Source organism: Pogoniulus pusillus, chromosome 15 (genome assembly GCF_015220805.1).
Source record: "Pogoniulus pusillus isolate bPogPus1 chromosome 15, bPogPus1.pri, whole genome shotgun sequence".
Taxonomy (NCBI): domain Eukaryota; kingdom Metazoa; phylum Chordata; class Aves; order Piciformes; family Lybiidae; genus Pogoniulus; species Pogoniulus pusillus.
Genome location: NC_087278.1, coordinates 8,365,756 through 8,371,755, shown reverse-complemented (window position 1 = coordinate 8,371,755; position 6,000 = coordinate 8,365,756). Strand labels below are relative to the sequence as shown.

General features: G+C 47.2%; 1 protein-coding gene across 4 annotated transcripts in view; it reads left to right on the top strand.

Moving 5' to 3' along the window:
* The first annotated feature begins 1,106 nt into the window (after positions 1-1,106).
* Positions 1,107-6,000, top strand: part of GRAP2 (GRB2 related adaptor protein 2) — a 133,286-nt gene continuing 128,392 nt past the window's right edge. For 2 of the 4 annotated variants that reach the window (XM_064155214.1, XM_064155210.1), the window contains exons 1-2: positions 1,107-1,434; positions 1,848-1,910. The gene's annotated coding sequence lies outside the window, so the exon portion shown is untranslated. The remainder of the gene's footprint in view (positions 1,435-1,847; positions 1,911-6,000) is intronic. The other 2 variants (XM_064155211.1, XM_064155213.1) reach the window with 2 other exon arrangements.

The window sequence follows — 6,000 nt, the reverse complement described above, 5'->3', positions numbered from 1 at the left end:
GTAGGAGAGGTGGGTTCAAGCCTCTGTTTTGCTCATAACTCCTGGCCAGCAAAACCTTCTGCCAGACTGTATCTGATCTCTCTAAAAAGCACCTTTTCATCCTGCGGTAGCACTTGAGAAGGAAGGACACACACAGCAAGCACGAGTGAGAGACAATTGCATGCTTGTTATTTAAATAGCTAATCTGCCTGTGACCAGCAGCAGCTGAAGCAAGATGTTGTTTCTCCTTTCATCACGAAGAGGTGGACTTCCAGGTCTCAGGTATGCGGGCAGGTGATGTTTGCAGAATGCAGCGAAGGGGCCACACTTGGACTCACTACAGTTCCTGACGGTCCATATCTGCCAGGGCTCCCAGCTGCAAAGGGGAGGAGGAGCAAGACCCTGGCCAGAGTTACACGTATTTGGACACAGAAGCTGTGAATTCCTCTCCTTTCAGAAATAGGGTGAGAAGGGAGCTTTCTTCTCCACGAGAGCCGAGCTTTGCATTCAGCTTCTTTTTCTCTTGCTGTGTGCTAATGACAGTGCAAGAAGAGGAACTGGAGATTGACAGCCATGAGGGATTTCTGTTATCATGTAGGACAGACATCCCTCCATGTCTTCTTCTGTCTTTCCATTCTGTCTTTCCACATGCTTCATTTCCCTTCCTCCACCCATTTTTCAGCCCGAAACCCTTTCCTCAAGCCCAGCCCTCTTTTCCCTTTTGTCTTTGCCTTTTCTGCAAGTGGGGAATTACAGAAGGTTCTGCAGAGACAAACCCAAGTAGTACCATCTCACTGTACTCCCTGATTAGGGTAGTGGTATAATTAGAGAAGAGACACCTCATAAGGATACCACTTTCATTTTAATACCAAGCCCAGCATGCAGCAGGTCAGGGTTTGGTGATCATCCTTAGAGGTGCAATGCAAGAGCTCACTGTGGGGGTATCAAATATTCTACACATCCAGCCTCCCTGAAGTGACAATACTCAGCCTCCAGGCATTGCAGCGCAGGTGGAACTGGTGAAGATGATGTTTGATCAGCACCAAGGCCTCCCATCACTTAGATGAGTTCCAGCTGGAAGATGAGTTCCAGCTGGAAGCTTCACAATAAAGAAGGGTGTGGGGTACTAGCCTCAGGGCAGTTGCAATTAGTGGGTAATGAAGGAATCTCAGGGTAGGAGCAAATAAAAACTGAGGAGGAGGTAGAGGAAGGGTCTCTTTCTTAGCTGGGACTGTTGCTTGGCTGCTCTCTCTTGTAGCTGTGCTATCGGAGTAAATAAGCCTCTTCTTGCAAATGCTGACCTCAAGCTATGTAGTAAATTCTAGTGCTAGCTAAACCTGTGCTGGGTGACTCACAGTGGTATGTCACTTCTCAGTATGATGCTCCTGCACTGCTTTCACTGCAAGTACCACAAGGAAAGGCCATCAGATGCTATCCTCTGGGTCTCAATTTCAGGTATGCTTCAATTGGTCACTCTGACTCCTCATGTCACGAAAGTAGCAAAGTTCTCTGTATGCTTTATGCCAGGCTTCTACTTGAGAGCTAACTTAATCTCGGCATTTTTTTTTTCTTCCTGTTAATCTCAGGATTAAAAGAAAAAGCTGTGCAAGTAGGACTTGAGCTTTTTAGACCTATTTCCTTCTTTTGATTTTTTTTTCCCAAAAAATTGCTCTGTTTTGAGCAATGCTTTTTATTTAGAGCGGAGATCATTACTTCTAAGTGACGATGGGCATGTTGGGCATTAATGTATGTATAATTATGCAAAACCAGAGTTATGTCTCTAATGAAAATGAGGTTCTGCCACTGAGGCAGTGTTTGGTGACAGAGTGTATCTTCATTTGCACTGTATTTGTTATTTTTTTTCCTAGCTGCGTGACCTAGGATTGTGGTTGCTATGGCAATAAGGCAGCTTGTGAAGGAAGGATTGAAAGGTGAGTTTGTGTGTCTGTCTGTGTGGTGGAGGTGTTGGATGTGGGGGGGTTAGGCAGTCTCCTTCCTGGTGCTACATCTGCCTCTTGCTGGGACTGCAAAGCAGAACTGCTCAGACTCTGGCAATTTCTGAGTTGCCTGGGGATAGCTGCAATCAGCAGCAGCATCTGTACATGTGTGTGACTAAGCTGTGGGCTTGCTGTGCTGTGACTGGTTTTTAGTGGGGAGAGAGTGGGCCTACCCCTTGCAAACATCTGTGTGCCTCTGGCCTTAGAGGGGTTTAGAAGCAGCAGTGCCTGGGCTAGGGGTGCTCAAAGGAAAACTTTAAAACTGCTTTTCAATGTTTGATGGGTTTGGTTTGTGTTTGTGATCCTGCGTGCCCTGGGCTTGGAGATGCTGGGCACGTGTGGCAGCTCTGTCTTCACAGACTTGTGTTACCAGCCCTTCCATGAGGGTTTGCTTCATGGCGAGGCAGTGTTCCCCAAATCCCCTCCAGCAGCCAGTGCTAGCTTCAGCAACTACCTGAGCTACTTAGCTCAGTAGTGAAGGGTTTTTTTAATGATAAGTAATTGAAACTGGAGCAAAGTCTGTCTTTGGGTGTCCTTTAATGACAAGAAACATTCTCAAAACCACATTTTCCTAAACACAGCTGCCCAAGTCTCCAAGTATCTCTCCTAGCCTATACTCCACAGCCAAAGCTCTGCCTTAGCTTGCTTTGTGTTGTGCAAGAAGCTTCCTGCAGGACACATTTCTCTGGCTTCCTAATCTGTTGTGTCTGCCTTCCTCTGTACTCTATCAAAACTGCTCTTCCCATTTGCTTTAAACTGCTGGTGAAAACACCATGGAAACTCAGGCTGACCAGCCTGGGTGATTGCAAGACTGAGGCAAGCAACTCTTTTTTTGCAACTGCCTCTTCCAAAAGAGGTGAACGGCTTCTTTCTCTCACTGAAAAAAACAGTGGCTGCTACCACCAGCAGCTTAAAATATTTTTTTTCCCCACAGCCACACTTTTGTAAGCCTGTGGAGCTCTGCCTCATGTTCTTCTCTCAGGTACATTGTGAATTAGCATACTGAGGGATGGTAAATCTTAGGCTGTCACCAACTGATCCTGGCAACTCTGGATATCTCTTTGGACTTGTTAAACTTTTTTATTAGGTATGGATTTTTTACCAAAGGCCACCTTACTGTGATTATCAAAGGTAAAATAGGTTTTAAAAGAGCTTCTCCTGTGCTGCCATGCTTTGTTTTTCCCTAAGTGAACTCTCTCTGCCTGCTTGCTTGCAGCTTATCAACAGTGCAATCGCTTTAACGCAAGCAGACAGTGCTCTCCCACTCACTTGGACAGGGGTAAGGCAAACAATCTGGCTGACAGGGACAATCCTGTGCTTGTACTGCTCTCTCCCCTTGAGGAAAACTCTTCCAAGCCACTGAGCCTCTGAGAAAGGGTCTTTTTCATGCTTAGTCACCCTCCCACCCACAACCATCAGCTTTCATCAGTGACTGCACAAAATGCTTGTGCTTATAGAGGACTCTATCATGGGTGGGAGAAGAGGTGAAAAACCTGATGGGCAGTGCCTGGTGCTGACTAGAGAGCAGGTGGAGCTGGTTGTCAGTCATAAGGTACACGTGGGAACTTGTAGGAGCTGTGGTTTAGTGTGTTGGAGAGTTGGTGGCACCCTCTTAAGGGAGATTAGATATCCTTGGGGCTAAGGCCTTCCTAGCTCAGAAGATGGGGAACACTAAAATAATAGAGCAGCTGCTTCACCTGCTCCTCCAGCAAGAGTCTGTCTTCAGTCCAAAATCCAAGTATTATGGCAAGTACTGAAGGCAGAAGAACCTTGCAGCCTGCTCCTCACTGCTCACATGGGACTGCATGATAAACTCCCCTTTATCTTGTCCAAACCACAGGGCTCAGCAGAGCAGGTTGCCCAGCCTTATCCTTGAGGACTGTTTGAAGGGGTTGGCAAACATAGCCTGGAAATGTTGTATGCCAAACCTGGAACAGCAAGAAAGAATGAAGACCTGTAAAAGGCGATGTGCAGCTTAGACAGAAGAGAGGGAGTGGAACAAACTCTCTTACATTTTTGTCTCACATTCCTGAGGTGGGGAAAGCAGCAAGGTGGGAAAAGAAATGTCTCTTTTTCCTGAGAATCCCATCTATTGAGTCCTGTTGTGGCTGTGCTGCAGACTGAAGGTGCCCTGATATAATATGTATGAGGTTCTGCAAGTGGAACCAAACAATAGCTTGGACATCCTGCCAAGGTGAAATCTGTCTATGCCCTGTGTCAAAACTACATCTCTAAAGAAAGAAAGATGGGTCATTGTCATAGGAGACTCCTTGCTGAAAGAAACAGAAGGCCTGACGTGCAGACTGGACCTGCTTCTTAGAGAAGTCTGCTGCCTTTATGGGGCCTGGGTTAAAGATGTGAAAAGAAAGCTTCCTGCCCTGTTATCACTCTCAGATTATTATCCATTATTGATTTTTCAGGTGTAGGCAGTGATGAAGTTACAACAAGAAGTCTGAGGGGCTCAAGTGAGACTCCAGGGCTTTGGGATGACTGATTAAGGGATCAGGAGGACAACTAGTGTTCTTTTCTACCCTTTCAGTTGGAAAGAATGATGAGGAGAGAAACAGGAAGAGCTGGAAGATCAATACCTGGCTCCAAGCTTGGTGTTACCAGCAGAATTCTGTGGGTTTTTTATTGTGGGTTGGCTTACCTGGCACTAGGCCTGCTGCCAGCAGAGTCTCCTCTGGACACTTTCACAATGTGCCTGGATGCCCTCCCATACAACCTAATGTAGGCATGCTTGCTTTAGCAGAGGGATGGGGAGTTTGGTTAATGCAACAGCTGGCCTACTAGTAGTGAAGTGTCAGGTGGTAGCAGTCTTCGGAGGGGAGGCATTAAGCCTCTCAGGCTCAGTTACACTGTGGGTCCAGCACAGGTCAACAGCATATCAAGGCCATAAACACCAAGCTGAGATTTGGGAGTGGTCTAACAACATTGGTCTTGAGTTTGGATCAGTCAGTTCCAGGTCAGAAAAATCATTATACGATTGAACAGTGCTGTCTTCAGCCTTTGACTTCCCTAATTTCCACCCCCCAGCATTCTGCAGGTCAGCCCTGAGGTGGGTGAGACATGTGTCTATCCATACAACCTCACAGTGCCTCTGTCACCTGGCTGTAAACACAGGGCTAGAGGCGGTCTGGATGGCTATCACTGGCCTCTTCTCTGGAAGAAACCATGCTGCAAATAAAATCCCAACAGATAATTTCATGATTCCTCCCCTCTGGCAAACATTCATCACAAGCAGTTAGAAGTGATCAGCTGCTGAGGATGAATCCTGGCTTGTAGTTGTCCTTCATCAGCATGACAATCTAGTGAGCACACAAATGTCCTCCCCCTCTTTCCAGCCCCTGTCACCTCTCTGCGCTGCATCCGATGCTGCCAAGGGTTTGTAGAGAGCATACAGGCAGGGCTGCAGCAAACATATGCTGTGCCTGTGCCTGCGGGTTCAGAGCAGCTAATCGAGTGCTTAAGGACAGACGCCACTGCCAGGGTAGGAGCAATTGGATAGATGTAGGATGGCCATGTGGAGGGATTGCCATCACAGGTCTGATCTCTCAGAGGGAGGAGTGAAGAACAGGGTCAGAAGAGGTCTCAGCCTGACTTTTATATCTTCAGATATTGATGTAGCAGCATGACTCCATCACAGCCTTTTTATCCTGTCCACAAGTCTACCATCAAATACAGGCATGTCATCCTGAGGGTCAACTGGTAGCCAGGAACTCTGTGGATAGAGCGGTGAGGGTCCTGTGTGCTTGGCAGGGAAATGAGGGAGGTGGCAAATTCTCCTCATTGCAGGACAGAAGGAAACGATGGTGTGTGGGAGGGATGCAGCTGGCTGATAAATTGCCCACTTGCTTTGGGAGCCAATGTAATTGCAGTGCTTGCAGGAAGGTTATCAGCCACAGAGCACGGCAGATAGGCAGCAAATTGAGAGATGGGGGTGTTTGGGCACTTTATTTTTTCTTGTCTCAAGAGCTGTAAGATGGGGTGATGTCCCTTTTCATCAAATGCCTGTGCTCCCTGG